General features: G+C 51.9%; 1 protein-coding gene across 7 annotated transcripts in view; it reads left to right on the top strand.

Annotated features, from left to right (window-relative positions):
• Positions 1-4770: 4770 nt before the first annotated feature.
• Positions 4771-19904, top strand: part of RALY (RALY heterogeneous nuclear ribonucleoprotein) — a 123458-nt gene continuing 108324 nt past the window's right edge. The window contains exon 1 of one of the 7 annotated variants that reach the window (XM_064391325.1): positions 4771-4875. The gene's annotated coding sequence lies outside the window, so the exon portion shown is untranslated. Of the gene's footprint in view, positions 4876-5345; positions 5595-19904 lie in introns of those variants that run through there. The other 6 variants (XR_010348349.1, XM_064391327.1, XM_064391326.1 and 3 more) reach the window with 6 other exon arrangements.

The raw sequence follows: 19904 nt of genomic DNA, 5'->3' as shown, positions 1-19904 counted from the left end.
CTAAAAGATAAAAATTAAAAACTACTGACTCTCTCCTCAGACAGTCCGACACAACTGGCCCATAGTTGGCCAATAAGTAAAAACAGTTCAGGTGTTTCACCTACCACATTTCAAAGCAGCAAAACACATGAGAAGCAAATCAGATAATATTGTTTTCATTTTTCTCTGAGACTTCTCAGCTTCCCAATACTCCTGGGCAAGGGACTTTTCCAGAAAATATGACAGTGAGGCTTTCAAACATGGCGTGGGATTATTCAGTGTCCTGGGCAAGCCCAGGAGATGGACTGGATGATCCTGGGGGCTCCTTCCAGCTCAGGATTTCTGATCCATGGTTCTGTGATTCCTTGGCAGGAGCTCCTGCAGGCAGGAGGCTGAGGGGAGACGTGCAGCCCTTCCCAGGATGACAGCAGTATGGATACAGCCACCTGCAAGGCACCCGCTTTTTGAGATCATGTTCACTGAGTTTTCCCTCCTTTCACATGAAGTGGATGAGCCCCAGCTCCCCCCTTCCAACATCCTTTTATTGCTTTTAGACTGACTTTGAGATGGGGTGGAAAGAGAAATCTGAGAGAGGTGAGTTCCAAGGTCAGCACTGCTCACCCAGCTCTGTCATCCCACTGAGCTCATAAATTGGTGTTAACACCTCCTGGAAAGAACAACAAATATAAAAGGAGAACCTGGCTCAGACTGGGAAGCAGAGCCATTACTGGGGCAGCCACTGCAGAGCAGAGTCTGGCATGACAGCAAATCCAGCCCAACTCCAATGCCTGCCCAGCCCAGATGTGATCCCAGCCCCTGGCAGCATCCTGCTCATCTCCCAGGAGATGGAGATGGAGAAAGCTGCCTTTTTAGGCAACTTATTTTTCTAAACATCACAAAGCACCTGGGTATTTCTTGCTCCTCTCCTATTAGAAATCTGCTTTGGCAGAGTGCTCTTTCTTACTTTTTTTTTTTTTTTTTTTTTTTTTTTTTTTTTTTTTTTTTTTTTGCTTGTTCTTTAAACAGCTCCTTAGAATGGGGCTTTGTGGTGTGGAAAGCACAAATTAGTTCAGAGCCTTTCATTTGCACTCCCCACCCCTTCCACTTATGATTCCCTTCAGTGGGATTCACAAAATCTATTATTGCTGCTGTAGATTGGCCGTGGTGTGACTTTGGAGCAAATTCTTTCTATGTTGACACTGTTGCTTCATTGTTATTCTTTCTGTCTGAGTGAAACAGAATGAAAAATTCATTAAAAACAGAGAAAAAAATCAGGAAAGAAACCCACTGGTATTTCTCTATCTCCCAGCACAAAAATCAAATGTGGAAGATTGAAAACAGGGTGATGGGAAGGGAAGGGCAAGAGAGTTAAATGTCTGAAGGATGCAGCCACACACAGTGTCTAGGACAAACATGCCAATAAAAAGAATAAAAAGGACCTGTCATCTTCTCAGGGTGCCACTATCCAGTTAGGAGCCAGAGAAGGGTCCCACAGGTGGACTCACTTCTTTTGGGATGTTTCAGCAGGCAGCAACCCCTCAGAGGAGCCCTGAGAGCTGCACCATGGCTCCAGGGAGCTTCCCAAGAAGGGGCTCTGCCCTCAGCCCTGCTCCCAGGGAATTACAGGATAGAATATCCTGAGCTGGGAGGGACCCCCAGGATCACCCAGCCCTGCCCAGACCCCCCAACAACCCCACCCTGGGCACCCCTGGCAGCGCTGTCCCAACGCTCCTGGAGCTCTGGCAGCCTCGGGGCTGTGCCCATTCCCTGGGGAGCCTGGGCAGTGCCAGCCCCTCTGGGGAAGAACCTTTCCCTGATCTCCAGCCTGACCTGACCCGCCCTGGCACAGCTCCAGCCATTCCCTGTCCCAGAGCAGAGATCTGAGCTGCCCTTGGGAGGAGCTGCAGCCCCCGATGAGGTCTGACCTCAGCCTTCTCTTCCCCAGCTGAACAAACCAAGTGACCTCAGCAATCCCCAGATGGCCTCTCCAGGCTCTCCCAGCCTGGCAGGATCCCACATTCTCCCCTTTCCAGTTGGGCTGGCACCCCAGGCCCCACATGGCCCCCAGCCCCCACACACAGCACCTCTAGTCTGGCTTGCTCTATTTTTCCAAGCAGGGAGGCAGAGGCAGGAGATGGCAGGGAGGGGACAAACTGAGGGAATCTGAGGCATGGCCAGACTCTGCTGCCAGTGGGACTCTGAGAACACCCATCACATGGATGCTCTGGTGGGCTCCCAATGCCTCCTCTGCTGACAGCACTCTGCCTGTGCACAGCCCCGTGCTGACTTCTTACAGGGCCTTCTGAATTTCCCAGTCTGCAGCCTCAAGGACACCCATTCAGGACTGGAGGGACAGATCCTCAGGGAAGCCACAGCCAGAGGAGCTGGGCCATGCCCTGGAGCTCCTCCTCACCAGTGGGACCTCAGCAAAATTGCTCTGGGTGCTTCAGCCTCAGAGCAGTGTGTGACTGTTCAGGGCAGACCAAGGAACTTGGATCAGCAGATCCTCTGCTCTGCAGGCTGGAGGTCCCTGTCCACTCTTCCCTGGGATAAAAGGCTGATAAGGAGCATCTTCTGTGGTTCCTCTCATGGAAGCCCACAGCACCCCAGTGCCTTGGTGCTGGGAAGGGCTTTGGTGTGGTCTCCTACATTCTCTGGCATATCAAGTCAGCACCTCACAGTGCAGGTGGCTTTGTAAAGGCTGGATGAGCCCTGGGCTCCAGGGAGATTAGGGATGGTTGGGCTCTACCTGGGTGCCAGTTACAAGGGGGAAGACCCCTCAGGGGTCTTTCCTGGGACATGCCCTCATGGCCATGGCAGTGACCTGAGAAATGCACTCTCAAAATGAGATCCTCAATGTCCCTTCCAGCCTGAGCTCTCCTGGAATCTTGTAGCTCCCCAGTCTTCTTCCCAAACCTGCTGCAGGTTTGCTCAGTAGCTGCAGCTTTTTTATTCTCCTGACAGACTCTCTCAGAGATCAGGTCTTGATCTCCACAATCACCACTACATTATTATCCATCCCAGGAGGGGGACACCCCCCAAAATAATCACCTAAATATTTTTTAAAAATAAAAATGACAAAACATTTCCCAGGATCTCTGCTGAGGAATGTCACAGGGGAAGAAAAACTCTTTTTGTGATCAAGAGACTGAACTTCAAAACACCCAAACTGCACATCTCCGTGGGGCACCTTTCTGCAGGGTTATTAATAAGAAATAATTGTTTTAAATGCAGAAAAGCCTGTGTACTTTCTATTCCCTTCCAAAAGCCCTGCATCGCTTGTCCTTAATGAATAATGAAAGATGCTTTTGTATTGCTTCCCACCCATAGACTTTCAAGTGATTGTTAAGCAATAATAAATAGGACTCTAAAGAAATCAGGGCTTGATGAAAACTTAATTCTGGACTAATAAGAGAAGCACCTGCTGTTGCACAAGTTTATAGATGTTCCTGGGGCTTTGGTGGGTGGAGAATTTTGGTGAAAGCTCTGAATGTTCCAGCCCTGGGAAAATATCACTAAATGATTCTGAAATGTTGTTGTGTAGCTCCAAGGGAATTAGAATTTGGAAGGAAACCAGGACATGCCATGGCCAGAACAGGCACCTTGATGCCCTGATCACAGCCCTGCTGTGATGCCCTCTGTGATATCACTCTGAGGGGGGATTTATCATGGAAAGCCAAACCCAAAGAGGAGATTGTTCTCCAAGGAGAGAGGGAGCAACATCCCATGTCAGACTGGAGATTTGGATTTCATGGGAAAACAGTGCATTCCACCAGGAAGCTGATGTGGCTCTCAGCCCTGCCAAGGGAAAGCACATGGTACAGGTGAAAAACTGAAGCTTGGAAGGGATATCATGGGATAATGGCATGGGTTGGGTTGGAAGAGACCTTAAAGTCCATCTCATCCCACCCCTGCCATGGCAGGGACACCTTCCACCATCCCAGGCTGCTCCAAGCTCCTTCCAACCTGGCCTTGGGCACTTCCAGGGATCCAGGGGCAGCCCCAGTTGCTCTGGGCACCCTGTGCCAGGGCCTGCCCACCCTCAGATGGGAGAATTTCTTCCTGATATCCGATCTAATCCCTGCCCTCTGCCAGCCACGAGTAGCCCAAGAAAAATTAAACTGAAAAAGCCAGTTAATTGCTCTCTTTTGGGTTGGTAGGTACTGAGTTCTTGCCTCCAGCTCACAGCCAAAGACATCTTGATGTTGACAGGAGTTCACCTTACTGAGGGCTCTTTACCCAGCCTTCAGAGGTATTTTCTGAGCACCTCAGCACTCCCACCAGTCCCATCAGCAATCAGCACTGTGTCAGGTAGTTTTGTCTAACTGATCACTTAAATACCACTATAATTCTGTTGGGATCAGTGGGGAAAACTTATGGGGGCTTTGCCTTGATTGTCAATTAATCATTTGTACTCTTGCACTATCCCAGGCATGTACCAGGAATAAATTTCTTGACTGAAAGGGTTGTCCAGTCCTGGCACAGCTGCCCAGGGGGATTTAAAAACTGTGAGGATGTGGCACTTGGGGACAAAGGTTAGTGGTGAGCTTGGCATCGCTGGGATAAGGGCTAGACTTGATGGTGATTCTGTGATTTATGCCTCTGTGATGGCTCGCTCCTGCTGGTGAGCCCTTGCCCTTCCCTAACACGCTGTTGAGAGCAGCTGCATGAAATTATTTGCATTGATGTCACCCGAAGCCCGCTGCCGTGAGCTGGGAGCACAGAGCGGGAGCGGTGGAACCCGTGTGCCGCCTCCAAGCGATGCTGCTCCCGCACAGCTCCGTGTGCCCGTCCCTCTAGCGCCGGGGCTCTCCGCGCCTTTAGTCAGCGGCGAGATGCCGGACGTTAATTTCGGTCAGGAAACACCATTTCCCCAAGAGAACCGCTTTCTTCCCGGTGAGTGCCAGCAGCAGGCGGACACAGAACGGAGCAGCCGAGCTGAGCATCGCGCTGTTACCGAGAGCCCCTGGGGAAGAGCGGCCGGGCCGGAGCTCCGCGCTGCACCCGCAGCTCCGCTCCGCGCTCGGCGGGGACACCGCGGCTGCGAACTTCGGCTGCGGCTCCGCCGAGCCGGGTGTAGGCAAAGAGCGAGCGGTGCCGCTGCGAGCGGCTGCTCCGCAGCTCCCGGGCCGCGCTGCGGGACCGGCACCGCCGATACCGAGAGCCCCGAGCGGAGCGGAGCCCCGCCGCTCCCTCACGGGGACCCGCGCCCGGCCCCGCCCGCGCCCGCCCCGCTCTGGACTCTTCCACCGCTCGGGCAGCGGAGCGGGAGGGAGCGGGCGGAGCGGGGCGAGCGGCCCTGCCCCGGGCCGAGCCCCGACGGCGCTGCCCTGCCCGACACAGCTCCGTGAGGCCGGTTCGGTACAGGCCGCGCCGTAGCAGCAGCGAGAGCGGGCGGCGGGCGGAGGGGTGGGCTCTCCGCGGCGCGTGGGTCCCCCCTGGCTTGGAGCCGTGGTACGGTCGGCGGGAAGGAGCCGCGGCGCGGGGCGGTGCGCGGCACTGAGCCGGCGGCTCCCGCGGGCGAGGCGGGACGGGCCGGGCCCTCCGTCCGCACGGCACCGACCTGCCCGGCACCGACCTGCCCGGCACCGACCTGCCCGGCACCGACCTGCCCGGTGAGTGCTGCCGCCCCTTACCCCGGCTACTGCGGGGGTCGCTCCCACCAGCTGGAGCTTGCGGTCCGTGCTGACAGCGCGGGTCCCCCTGCCAGTAGCACAGTGACTTAGTGCTGCTTTATTTTGTTTTTTCCCTTTTCAGTCTTCACTTTTCCCATCGGTTTCCTTGTGTGTGGTTAGGTTTTTCCGCCCCTGATGCCCGTTTTTCCCGTTTAACGGGATGGGGAAGTGCTGGAAGCGGCTGCCGGGTGGGTCCGACCCCCCCGGGGCGGCGCTGGCTCCGGGCTGAGCCCTCCGCCGCTCCCGGCGCTCGGGAGCGCTGTCCGCGGTGTGCCCGCACGGTCGCGGGCTACTTTGTGCGTCCTGCAGACCGGAGATGCTCGGCCGCTCTGCCAGCGGGGCCTCGGGCGGCCGGGAGCGGCTTCCTAGCGGGAAAACAGGCGGAATACCGAGCCCGAGCGGCGCTGAGCCGCGCCGCTCCCCGGGGCCCGTGCGGAGCCCGAACCGCCGGAGCTTCTCTGTCGCGATTATGTCGGGGCTGCTGGTGTCTGTCGGGAGGTGTATTTGGGAACAGGCTCCCTAGGGAAGCGGTGGAGTCACCATTCCTAGGAATGTTAAAAGTGAGCAGATGTGACACTCGGCCCTGTGGTTTTAGTGAGCGTAGGGGGACTCGGTCAGAGGTTGGAACCTGATTTTTTGAGGTGTTTTTCAACCTTAATGATTCTGTTGATTTGAGGTGGTGTACGAAACTCCGGGTCTTGCTCCAGAGCCGCTTTGGTGAGTGTGAAGGAGTCAGATCTGGCGGTGCCTCTGGAGGGGTGTCCGGCGGCTGGTTCCCTTCGGGCAGCCCCGGCGGCAGAGACACAAACTGCCGGCATGGACAGCAGGGTGGGTGTGCGCCTTTAGCTCCTGGCTGCTCCTGAAGAGCAGGAGCAGGAGCCCACCTGCAGGAACGGCCCATCGCAGCTCTGCTTGCTGCAGTGCTTCAGCACACAATCCCAGAATCGCTTAGGCTGGAAAAGCCCGCTGAGGTCGAGTCCAGGCATTGACCCAGCACTGCCAAGCCCACCACTAAACCATGTCCCCAAGTGCCGCTTCTGCACTGTTGTGGTGCACCCGTTTCTTTATTACACCTCTTTTAAATGCCTGCAGGGTTGGTGACTCCACCGCTTTGAGTGTGTTTCTCCCGTGGTTTTGGCACGGGGAAGGGCTGGGAGCCAGCCCGTGCTGTGTGCCTCGGGGCCCTTCCCAGAGCGCAGCGGCTGCTCAGGCTTTGGAGGAGACCGAAGTCACTGGCATCACGGCTGGCTTGGGCTGACTTTCAAGGCCAGGAGCAAAGCCCCTTTTATTTCCTGTGGAGGAAACTGCTGTCTTTCCCGCAGCAGTAAATCCCTGTGGTGGCCGATGGCCGGGCAGGGAGGGGCCGCGGTGGCAGCGCAGGTCGGACCCTGCTGCCGGCCCTTCCCGAGCTGGCAGGGCCAGCACAAGCCCTTGGCATTTGCCCTGGACCTCTGTGCCCTGGCTGAACCTGTTTTCCTTGGCTGTGTCATCGGCCCAGGAGGGCTGGGCTGTGTCCCAGCCCCTCCGGATTGTCCCTGCTGAGCGTTTCCACAGGTGCCTCCGCTCCTGTTCTCCCTTTAGCAGCGAAGTGGGAGATGGCACTTTCCCTTTTATTCTGCTGTTTGTTGGGATTTGGGCTTCTTGCATTGTTCCAAAGGACAGGAAGAGAGCCTGGCTTCTGAGTGAGCTCCAGGATGCTCATTTTGCCCTGTCCTTTATTCTGCCATTTGTGGGATTTTGGGCTCTTTGCACTGTTCTAAAGGAAGGGAAGGAGCCTGGCTTCCAAGTGCGCTCCGGGATGCAGGATGGGAGCTGAGGAGCTGTGCCAGAGCAGAACCTCAGATGTGTGACCCTGGAGCACCTTCTGGGCTGCCTGCTCTGGCTGACAGCTTGTCACAAGGTTTATTGCTCCTGTTCCTGGAAGCCTTTCTGTGGTTTTGGCCACGTGTGAAAGCTTCCTTCGAGAGGGGTGGGTGTTCAGACACTCCTCCGGCTCTCTGAGCCGGGAAGATTGCTGCTGTTTTACTTCTGTCAGGCTAATGTGGGAGATGGATTTCAGGAGAACGGCAGAGCAGAAAGAGGTGTGTCTCTTAAGAACCACTTTCTTTAGAAATGGCTGATAATAGGCAGTGAGTTTGGGGAGGATGTTTTATTTAGGGATTGAAAAGAGAGGATTAAAGCTCTTGACAGAGAGCAGTTTATGTGGAGTAAGTGATGGGACTTGATCATTCAGAAAAAGACTCTAATGTGTTCCCATCACCAAGACAGCTTACAGCTCTCTGTGTCCCAAATCATTCAATAAAAGCAACAAAACTCCTTTTGATTTAAATTCTTCACTGGTGGCTGCATAAGGAGTTTTCAGACCTAGCAGTAAATTTGTGTCTGCTCAAAGAAAACAGCTTATGGGGATAAAAATCTGTGATATGCTAAAGGTACTGTGGATTTATCTAAGGTGTTAATTATGGGCATTGGAAGTAGCTGTGTCTGTCTCGGAAAATTGCACCTTTTCCTTCCGTGCCCCCTCCCATCAAGTTACTGGCACAGGGCTGTGCTCCTGGATTTGCAGAAGCACAGAGTCACTGCTCGTAAAATTACTGAAATAAAAAAGGTTTATGCAGGAGAGAAGAAACAAGAATCAAATTTTAGGCTCAAATTGTGATTCCAAAACAAGTTGCTCATTCTTCTCACAGCTTGAGGTTTGTGATGGAAAGGTTGAAAATACCCAGCAAGAAAAACAGGCTGAGGAAAAAAAAATCTGGAATAAACTGAACAGAGTGAAATTCAGAATAAACTGTCATCAGAGAGTGTTTATAAACCTGCTGGAGAAAAGGAAGGGAGCAACCATTCAGATCAATAACAAGTTCTTTTTTTATAACTGTAGAGCTTTAATCATATAGTTTAAAAAAATAATCCTAAATGTGTGCATTTTATACCTGTGCTGGTAGCTGGGGCTAAATCTGCAGAGTTCATGCTGATCTGGGTAATCTGAATCAAGCTGAATAGTAAAGAGGCTCTTAGGAGGATCTGAAACCCAGGAGGCATTTTTCAAACCTGAGTTATGTCACTTTTTTTAGAGGTGCCTCAGGCAATTGCATTTTAAGAAGACAAAGCTTTTGTTTTCAAGCTGGCCTAGAAAAATGCCAAGGATGAATCCAAAGTAAAGGCTTTCAGAAGTTGTCATTTGTGATTAAGTTGATTTTGCTGTTGTGCACACAAGGCTGCTGCCTTCCCCGGCGTGCCCAGAGCTGGGGCTATTTTTATTTTTGCCACCAGTCCTGGTGTACCTGTTTAATTCCAGTGAGTAACAGTGCCCAGGGGGGGTCTCACCTGAAAGTGTGTATTTAATGAGAGGGTAGGGTGTCTGCCAACTCCATCTCCAATAGAAAATTAACTGTAGGTGCATTATAAAAGGCAGAATTGAGGTGATACCGGGCAGGGATTGACTTAGATGAGTATTCTGCAGAATTAACATCTGTCTGTGTCTAGTTTAGTATTTGAGATGCCAGGAATACCAAAGCCAAGGCTTTAACCATGAGCTAAGGCTTTTTCCTTTCACAGAGGCCAGTCTGCATGAACATAGTGAATCCAAAGCTTTTCTGGGGGCTTCTCGTGTTCCTTGCAGCCTTAAACAATCACAAGGAGCATCCTGGTGTTGCCAGGCTGTGGGCAAACAAGAGGAGCTGCTCCTGTGGAGCCCGAGCTGGGGGAATACTGTGCAGGATGTAACAGATGATGCTGGAGCATGGATGTGGAAGAGTCTGCTGCCTGCAATCTGGAATGTTGTGAGCTCCCAGTGAGATGCTCCTTGTTAGAGGAAGGTGAAATCCTGCGAGTATTGTAATGACTGCTTGTTCTTAAATAAACCCAGAGTAGGTTTTGTCTGAAAATCTGCCTGGAAGCAGCTCTGGCAGCAGGAGCAGTGCCAGGGCTGTCTCACCTGGGCAGGAGGTGTCCCTGGAGCCCCCCTCTCCCTGGGAGCAGCGGATTCCTCAGCCAGGCTCTGGATCCCCAGGGAAGGGCTATAAGGGCAGCCTGAGTCATCCCTTTGGCTCTTGTGTAACACCCAAACAATGCTGCTTGTCCTGCTGGCCGAGGGCTCTGGGACTGGCCAGCACAAAGGGATGTGGGACGGGATGGAGCCTCTCCAGGGGCACCTCTGAGCTGCAGCTTCTGCAGGAGCTGCCTCCTGCAGTTCTCACCCCGGCACGTCAGCATCCGAATATTGGATTCTTTTTTTAAAGCAAGCCTTGAGTATGTGTTGCAGATGTGTAGAGCAAGGTGCTGGCCATCCGAGGCAAGACTTGGCCTTTGCAGGGAAGGTCCTCAGTTGATTTCAGGGCTTCTGGGCTTTTCCTTCCCCTCTGGTGCCAGAGCTGCCCAGCAGGATGTTTCCAGCAGGATGCTGAGCTCTGTTCCAGGAGCATCCCTGCACCTGCAGCAGAGTATTTCCTTTACTGAACATCCACAGATTTTGCCAGTGATGTTGCACAACTGTCTGTTTTTGTTTGTGTTTTTTTTTTCTTTTTTTTCTTTTAATTTGCTCCTAAAGATCTGGTTTTAAAATAGGGAACACGATGCCAGGTTGCTGGGGTTTATTTCTACCGAGAGTAAGGCAAATAGATGGGCACCTCTGGGCTGTGTCTGTGTGAATTCACCGACTCCCCGGTGGTATCTGCAGCATCACCTCCATGTGGAGATGGTACCAAACAAAAGGAGCTGAGGAGTGCCAGGGCTTTATCTGATGATGCTTTTGCAAGCAGCTTACATTTCAACAAATACAGCCAGCGCTGGGAATGAATGTGAACTCATTTTGGGCTTGCTACTGCAGGCAGAATAAGAATGGCCAGGTTAAAAGTGTGAGCAGGAGGAATAACTGAGGCAGTGCAGCTCCATTCCCAGTGGCTGCTGCTGTGTCCCACCTCTCCCAGAGGGACAACATCCTTCCCCTGGGGCTCTGCCTGCTGACACTTCAACAGGAGACAATTTCTGCAAGAGAAGGTGTTGAGGAAAAGGTGGCACTCGTTGTGGAACCATTGGTGTTCATTTTAATGTGTGAATTCCTGAGGTGGTTCAGATCTCCCTCACCAAAGGTCTTGATGTCTTTATTAGTCTAAATCTTGTGCTGCCCTTCTGTCTTCAGCAAACTTTCGTTTGGAAAACTGTCTTGGGAGGATTAGTGAGAGAAGAAGCTCCTTTGGAAGGATGAGGGCAGCCCTGGCAGTGCCAGTCCTGCGCAGGGCAGCTGTGCTGTGTCAGTGCTCACGGCTGCCTTTCTTTCACCTGGCCTCCAGTGACATCCTCCACTTGCCAGGGCTTCAGGGTGACTCTTCTGGCCCAGCATGTGGCCCCTGTGTAGAAGACTGCAGGTGGCAGGTGCTCAAACAATTCTTTTTCAAATCTAGCAAAAATCTCAGTGGTTGCTGTGGGACAGGCCTTGCAGAGCTGGCGGTGCTGCCTGGCCTGAGCTGTGTTCCTGCTCAGGGGCAGCACTGGAGGGGTTTGGTGGCTCAGCAGCTGCTGGTTCCTGTCCCTGGAGCTGTGGCTGCTGTAAAACAGGTATTTTTGCTGGTGCTGCAGCAATCTGCAATGCTTGGAGCTCTTACAGCTCCTGAAGCTCCTTCTGGAGTTGGTAAAAGCTGTAAGCACTGCAGAAATCCTCTTGAGCTCTTCTAGTAATTTAAACGTATTGTTTATATTTATAATTTTTTAACTTCTGCTCCAAAGAGTGCAGCTCTTACGTTCACACATTTCACCAGGCCAATAAAACTTCACCTGTCTCTGTGATGATTCTGAGAGAATCCCAGGATGGTTTGGGTTGGAAGGGACCTTAATGCCCATCCAGTGCCACCCCTGCCATGGGCCAGGACACCTTTGACTATCCCAGGGTGCTCCAAGCCCTGTCCAACCTGGCCTTAGGCATTTCCAGTGATCCAGGGGCAGCCCCAGCTGCTCTGGGCACCCTGTGCCAGGGCCTGCCCACCCTCACAGGGAACAATTCCCTCCCAATATCCCACCTAACCCTGCCCTCTGGCAGTGGGAGCCATTCCCTGTGTTCTGTCCCTCCATCCCTTGCCCAAAAGCAAGGAACTGGCTCTGAAATTCCAGTTTAAGGTGATGAAAAGTCCTCGGTGCAGCTCTCGCCCTGCAGCCAGTGCCCATCCATCCTGCACCTCTGGTGGCACCCTTGGGGTGGGGGTGAGGAGAAACATCCCTTGGGAAGTTCCCCTGGCAGGAGAGCTCTGCAGGTAATGCTGCACATCCAGGCTGGGATTTGGCTGTTTCCCTGTTCATGAGGAGATGTTTTCCAGTGCTTCCCTGCAGCTGGGCTCCCCAGCCATCTGACTGCAGCATAACCAGCATTTCCAGGGAGGCCAGGGGAGAGCTGCCGAGCTCGCTGATACCTCCTGTGAGCACAGCCACACCTCGTGGCAGGAGAGAGGCAGGGAGGGCTTAGATGATTTAATTAAACTTGTTGTGAGGAAGAAATTAAATTTGGTCTCTTGCCCTGCTTGTATTACGAGGGGGAGAGCACAGCCTTTCTGAACTGAGACATTCCTTGCCTTCTGTTTGCCATGGAAAAAAGCAATTTTCTGTCAGCTTTTAGCCTGGCTCCTGGGCCCCAATTGCTTGTTTATCGTCAGCAGCTCCCCAAATCGCTTTGAAGATGGCCTTAAACATTGATCATCTCTTACAGTCCTTCATCTTTGTTCTGCCAGCGGACATTAGGAAAGATGTTTTAAATTACCTTTTCCCCCCCAAATGAACGTTCTGTGTGTATGGGCTGGGAGAATTAAAGCTCTTTCAGCCAAAGTATAAATCAGCTGCTCCCATGTTTTTGCCCAGTTCTGGATTCATCTTCCAGCCCAGTCTGCACAGCAGCAGGGATTTCAGGGAAGATAAAAGCCAAAGTGCAACTTAATTTTGAGGCAGAGTTCTGTTTGGGGAGTGGGATCCTGTTCAAAAAGGACTTTTTCTCCCCTTGTTGCAGCGGTGGGATCTTTCTTCTTGCTGCTCCCTAGGGAAGGGTTGGGGGGCTCCTTGGGGTGATGCTGTTCAAACAGTGGGGTGCAGAGGTGAGGTGATGCCTGACACTGGCAGCTGCTGGCAGGGAAATCTGGAAAAGCAACTTTTGGATCTCTTCCTTTGCCATTTGAGCACTGAGATCTGGGGGGGGGAAGTACTGGCTAACAGCAGAACATTTATTCTGTGTCAAACAGGCAGCAGACAGCAGAGGTGGTTAATTCAGCATGGAAAAGCCCAGAGCTACAGCTGAACAGGCAGGAAGGTTTAATCAATCATTTGGAGCAGGTTTCTGATGCTCCTTTATGCAGACAGAGTTTTTTGTGCTGTTGTTAACATTTAATTGGTACCAGGTCACACCAGCCTCTCTCCCAGGCAGGGCTGGAAGGGAGCAAGTTATTTACATGCACAATCACTCTAATTCCTGGTGCATGTCCCAAAATACTGGTGAGATGAGGTCCTTGGGCTCAGGGGTTGCAGCAGCCTGAGCTGTGTGTGGGTTCCTGATCCAGGCTGGTGTCTGTATTCATGGCTTTTTTCATCATCATATCATAGAGCCACAGACTGGTTTGGGTTGGAAGGCACCTTAAGGGTCATCTCATTCCAATCTCCTTCTGCAGTTCAATTTGCAGATTCCATATCCCCATCCCCTTCTGTGTGCTGATGCTCTCTGCCTTTTCAACCCCTCGTTTGCAAGAGGGGGAAAAACAGTGTGACCTCAGAGGTAATAGATTTTAGTATATGTAGTGTAAACATCTATATTTTGTACTTTGTTGTGAGGCATTGGTGCCGGGGATTCTGGCTCAGTGAGTCAAAGGCTTTTACCCTCTTGGTGATGTGAGTAATTTATGGCTTGCCCCAAGTCTGCACAGCTGGGCTGCCAAACTACAGCATGTTGGGGAGTAAATATTGCATGTTTACACAAAGCCTTTTCTCTCCAAGTCCCCAAAAAGAGGATGAGCCACTTTAACAGGCGGCTCAGGCTGGGTAGGTGCCATATCCTGGGGCAAAATGCAGTTGGGCAAAGCAGCCCAGCAATCTTGTAAATACAGTGAATTTTAAATTCTTTCCTGGGTTGTAACAGGAGGGGAGCATTCCTGAGCATCTCCACAACCTGCAGTAATGTGACAGTGATGTGAGAGAGAAAGCTTTGTGCACTGATGGCAAACAGCCTTTAGATCCACTGAGTTTTTGTTAAAATGAAGTGGTTTTGGAAGTAGATGCCCTCAGCCCATGCTGGAATTGTTTTCCCTGTTAGTACCAAACAGGCTGCTGAGGTGCAGGGGGCCAGGACTTGTACTGCCAGTGACTACTTTATAAATTTCCAGGTTAAATCAGGCATTGAGTTTAGATTTTATTATTTTTTCTTACCCTGAAGCTTGTCAACTTCTTATTTTACTCAGAGTCTCACAGTCCTGAGCAAGAGGAATCTCCAGCAAATAGACCAGCTGATAAAATTGATGCAAACCAATTAATTCATTTTATTAGAAATACAAAATACTCTGAGCTGGAAGGGACCCACAAGGATCAAGTCCAACACCTGGACACTCCACCCTGTGCCTGAGAGCATTGTCCAAGTATCCCTTGAGCTCTGGCAAGCTTGGTGCTGTGATCACTTCCTTGAATTCTTGTTCATCCCTTGCTTGCTCAAAGTTAACTAGTGAGAAAAAAGACAACCAGGAGGTACTAATAAGGCTTCCCACCCCCCAAAAAAATATATAACTAAATCTGAGAAATCTGTAGGACTTGGTAGCCAGTGCTGTCATTTGCCCGTGCAGCAGGGTGGTAAATGAAGCTCTGGGCTTGATGCTCTAAATATAAAACAGGTAGGAGGGCATGTGACACGGCCTGACCTTGGGCGGCAGCAGCAGGGCTGGGAGCACAGCCAGGGCCAGCTCCCAGCTCCTCTCTGTGACGTTCCTGTGCTGCTCTGGCCTCCCCCAGGCCCTGCAGACCCTGGCCCAGCCCCAGCCAGGTGCAGGTGTCCCAGCCCAGCCTGCTGCTCCTGGCCATTCCCACCCCATTCCCGGGGCTTTGCCCTGGCACAGCTGATTTTCTCGGAGGGACTGGACTCTGGGGAATGCCTGGCATGTGGGATTTCTCTCGGTGCAGCTGCATAGCTGCTGTTTTTGCCAGGCTCAGTGTTGGGTTGAGGAGCTGGCCCTGCTCTAAGCACCCTCCTTGGCCAGTCTGCCCTCAGCACCTGTTTCCTATTGCTGCATCAACTGATTTTCTTACCTTTTTTGTCTCAGGGTTAAACTCTGGGAGGTAACAGACACCTGAAATTACAGAATCACTGCACTTGGAAAAGACCTGAGACCATGGAGTGTAACTGTTAACCCAGCACCATGTTTGCCACTAACCATGTCCCCAGGTGCCACATCCCCGTGGTTTCTGAACACTTCCAGTGACTGAGCCACTTCCCTGGGCAGCCTGCCCAATGCCTGACCACTCTTTCAGCAATGATATTTTCCCTAATAGCCAATCTAAGCTTCCCCTGGCCCAGCTTCAGGCTGTTTCCTCCTCTTGCTTGTTCCCTGAGAGAAGAGCCCAACCCCAGCCTGTCCTATGGGCTTGGACTTTGCCAGGCCACCTGGGTGCTGCAGGAGTGTGCAGCTCGTTTCAGGGGAAGAGGTTTTGCAGCAGTGCCCTGGTTGTGCCCTGATTCAGCAGCCCCAGGGCTCTGTCCCTGTGCTGCTGCCATTAATCATCCTGTGAGGATCCCTGGGGGATGGATGTCAATCCTTTACACTCTGCCCAGGGTTACAGGGCTGCCAGTCCTGTGAACAAGCAGTGCTCCAGTCTTGGAAATCACAGAATCCTGCAATGGTTTGGGTTGGAGGGACCTTAATGATCATCCCTTTCCACCCCCTGCCATGGGCGGGGACACCTTCCACTATCCCAGCTTGCTCCAATCCCTGTCCAGCCTGGCCTGGAACACTTTCAGGGATGGGCAATTCTGGGAAATGTATTTAAACAAAAAAAGATGGACATACTGCTCCCGAGTTTCCATCTGAATCCTGGTGCGGCACTCCTGTGCACAGCTGCCTTTTGTTCCTGCACATTCCCAAGCAAAGCAGGTGGTGTTTAATTTTTTTCTGCATTAAAAAAAAATAATCTGTGGCGTGCTGTGCAAGGCTACTCACATCTGTGCACTCTATGTAGGTCAGATGTGGAGTTGCTTCTTTAGGAAGACTCAACTTGACAGCGTTTCCTCGCTGCAGCCAGCGAGGGAGGATCACAAAATTCACATGCTGCCTCCATGAGAAATGTCCTTAGGGAAGCCCCCACAGGAGCTGTGTGTGCAGGTGAAGTTTGCTGCCTTCCTCCTGTGCTCCAGGCTTGTGACAATGAGCTTTATTGATAAAAGATTTATCGGGGCTGCGTATCCAGGCTTGATTCAGTGTCATATCAGATTAGCCTTGCAGCTGGAAATGCTAAATGCTTCCCTGCCCTGCTTCCAGCAGCTGCCTTTTGCTCTGCTCCCACTAAAAAGCCTGTTCCCTAATCTCTGCAGCCTGTGTTGCTCTTGCTGTATTTCTTCACATGCAAATGCCTCTCCCTCCCCTTTCCTCCCCCCAGCCACTCCTGTTCTGGGATTCCTTGACCTCTTCTGACTCTGGCAGTGGTGGAGGCGAAAATGAGTTGGAAACAGGCAACCTGTCATGCCCAGGAGCAAGTTAGGGACCTGATCTGACACCTTGTAGGGCATTTGAGAGTCTCCCCGTGCTCATGGACACAGCCTCAGATCCAGGTGTGTGTGGTTTTGTAGGAGATGCTCCACTGGGGTGAAGCCATCAGGGATCAAGGACATTGTTCCTGCTGATCTGCCACTCGGCAGGGTCCTCTGATCTCCCCAGTCTGGTCCCAGCCCATGGGGCAGGAGAGCTGAACCTGTCTGGCTGGTTTGTACATGTTGGGAGTTTCCTCTGTCTTCAGTGCTGGGGTTCTGTGGGCGATGTGGGAACTTTCTCACAGAAAGGGCTTCTTTGGAGGGAGAACTTGAAAATAGGTCCCTGCACATCCATTAAAAACAGATTAGCAGAGGACCTGGGGCTCATTTAAATCTGAAGAGGGAACTGGTTCTGCTGCCCACATTACTTTTCCTTAGCTGAGGTGACCTTGGAAGCCACCACGATTGGAGCAGTGGCTGAGGGGGATCAGAGCAGATGAAGATGGATGTGTGGATGTCCTTATGCAACCCAGCGCAGGGTGGAAGATATTTCCAGTATCAAAATTGTTCTGCCTGCTCCACAAGTCTTGCCAAGAAACATTGGAACTGAAAGAATGGCTCCAGGTGCCACCTCCTCCTCTGAAAATGAGCAGCATCTACAGCAAAGGAGGGATTGTCTACAAGTGCTAACATCTTTCCAGGAGACTTCACATGGGATGGGAAGTTGTGTCCTGAAGCAACTGGATGAACACTCAGGAGCTTGGGACAATGAGCAGCTCCTGGTGACTGGAGCAGTGAGCAGTGACCTGGTTGTGACTGATCCATGGATTTGGGAGCATTGCTCTTGGGTTGGAGTAGGTTTCCAGTGTGAGGAAATAGCCTCTGGAATTCACAGTCACACAAACCTTCATGGAAACAAGCAGTGTTGGAGCATTTGAGGGGAGGTTGGAATAATTGAAAATTGCTTGTCCTGCTCTACAAGAATTGCAGCTTCTGGGTGTGTAAATGAGTGTGAGCACTCCCAGTGCAGCTCTCTGCTGCAGAGACCACCTTGCTAATTGCTCTGCTGCTGTGTTCAGGCACAGATGCAGGGATGAGACGTTTCCCATGGCTGCTTCTTCCCTTCTTCTAAATAAGATGAAGAGTGCCTTGTTAGGGAAGCTCCAGAGTGCAACCAATCTCTTAAACTCCTGCTGATCAACTGAAACTAAGAGGAAACTAATGAAATCCCTTTGCCACAACACATTTATTTTGACCTTTAAAAGGAAAATGTGCTGGTGAGTCAGGAGTCCCACCAGGAGACCTGGGCTTGTTTTGGGCAGGACATTGAGAGGAGACCCTGGGGGTTTAAAGTGGAGGCAGAGAGCAGAGCAGAGGGTGAATTTGCTGTGCTCTGGGTTCTGGTGAGGTTACAAGTGGAGTCCCTCAGCTCTTGGGGTCTCTCAGCTGTTCTGTTGGTGAAACAGAGGTACTCAAGTATTTTGCAGTTTTCCCCTGACTTGATTTTAAAAGCAGAGTAAACTCCTTATTTTTAGAGATGAAAAAGGGAGGGAGGAAGGATCCTGTGCCATCCTCTGTGTTCACAGCAGAAATGAAATTACTGTTTTGGCCAAAACAATGATTCCCAAATGTTTCCATGGCAGAAAGTCCTTCTGAGAAAGGTTTGGGGGAAGTTTGTGCCTCAAGGGGAGTGAGCCTGGCTGAGCCTCCCAGCGGCTCATCGAGGCGTTTTTTAATTTGATGTAAGCTCAGGTGGGAGAAGATGGGTTAAAGGCTGAGTTTAGTGCTTTGAGGAGGTTTCCTCCTGAAAGGTCAGAGGTAAAGAGGATTTTGCATTCACCAGGACCTCCAGCTATGGAAAAGTGGCTTTGTGAAGGACTGGCTCTTCAGCTGTTGGGGCTGCCTTTCTCCTGGCCCAAGACCTTGAAGGTTTCAGTAGCCAAATGCAGCAAAGCTCAGGTGTTTGGAAGGCACAGACACTTGGGGGCCATCTCTCCTTGGCTCTGGTGTCTCTTGGGCCCTTCTCTGGCTCCAGTGCTCCAGAAGAGCAGATTCAGCCCGTTCCATACTGGTCCCAGTGCTGTGATGGTGGTGGGATCCTGCCTGTTGGAACCAGAGCATCTCTCTGGATGCCCTGGATGTCTCAAAGCCCTGGCAGGGGCTCAGAGACCCTGGCAGGAAGCCAAAGACACCTGGAAATTCGACCTTAATTCATAGAGCAAATTGCCAACCTTATATGAAGAATTACAGGCACAAAAGTTTAAGTAGCATAGTAGTAGGAATCACAGGGTGAAGGAAAAAACTTTGGAGCACTGTACGGGGGGTTTTGTGTGTTGTACAGGGGGGTTTCAAATTCTGTACATGGGGATCAGGAGTTCTAAGATGGAGGGATTTGGGCATGCCCTGTCATTCTTCTTTCTTCTCCTTGGCATCCATGTTCAGGATGATGTTGGCATGTGTGGATTGGTTCATGGTGAAGGTGCACTTGCCAACAAGGGTGAAAAGTAGTGGAAATTAAAGGTAAATATCTAATACGTAGTTTTCACTATAAAAGAGACAACCCCCCCGTGGGCGGGAGGGAGTGCCCTTGGCTGTCTTGCTGATCAGACCTGGGCTGGGCTGACAGAAAAACTTTGTAGATAAGGAACAATAAACTCAACTGAAGACCAAAAGCAAGAGTCCAGACTCGTTCGAGAGCGCGGCCTGCCCAGAACCACCTTTTCCCGTGCTGGGGCAGAGACCACTGACAGCCGACCCCAGCACCTGCCCTGAGGATGCCAAGAGCCAGAGAGCCTCTCCCCGTGCCGGGACTGGGCACTGCTGCTCCCGTGGTGCCGGGAGGTGGTGTTGGTGTGACAGCTGGAGGCAGCAGCTCTGCGTTCTTGGGATTTTGGGATGGGTTTGCTTCCAGAACAGCAGCCTGCTTGTTCTCTCCCTCCTCACAACTGGAATGAAATCAGTCCTCTGCCTGAGCTGCTGGAAGGATTTTTGTGCCAACCCAAGTGTGACAACTCAGGAGGAGCAACGAGGGCTGCAGAGATCCTGGGATTGTCAAAAGCCTGCCAAACTTTGTCCCCGACCCTGCCACCACCCTGTGCCTCCTGTCCTTCTCTAAGAGGAGTTTATTAACCTTCTGCAGTAATTTTCTGTCTGGCTGCTCCTTGCCCAAGGCTGGGGAGAATTGAGGTGGAGCTTCTCCCTTTGGCTGGGTTCCGCACCTGACTGCCTAGAGGGCTGTTCTGTAGGGAGCCTCTCCACATGGAGCCTTGTCCATCCCTATTGCTGATTCAGCACCAAACCAGCCTGGTCAGAGTCCAGGAGGCACTTCAGGGTCTCCAGCACTCCCCTGAGGCTGTCTCCATTAGCTTGGAGTGTTAAAAAGGAGTGGGAGTCTCTCCTGCTCATTGGGAAGTGCTGCCTGTCCCTCTGCTGCCACCACAGGATGCCACCAAGGCTGTGCTTTGATTTGCCTCCATGGATTACTTTAATCTTAAATCACCTGGGAATGCCACAGGAGCTGGGAATCCTGTGGCCCCTGCTTGCTCCAGTTTATTAAA

Source organism: Passer domesticus, chromosome 16, assembly GCF_036417665.1.
Source record: "Passer domesticus isolate bPasDom1 chromosome 16, bPasDom1.hap1, whole genome shotgun sequence".
NCBI classification, from domain to species: Eukaryota; Metazoa; Chordata; class Aves; order Passeriformes; family Passeridae; genus Passer; species Passer domesticus.
Note: the sequence above shows the minus strand (reverse complement) of the source record. Positions and strands in the feature narration are given on the sequence as shown.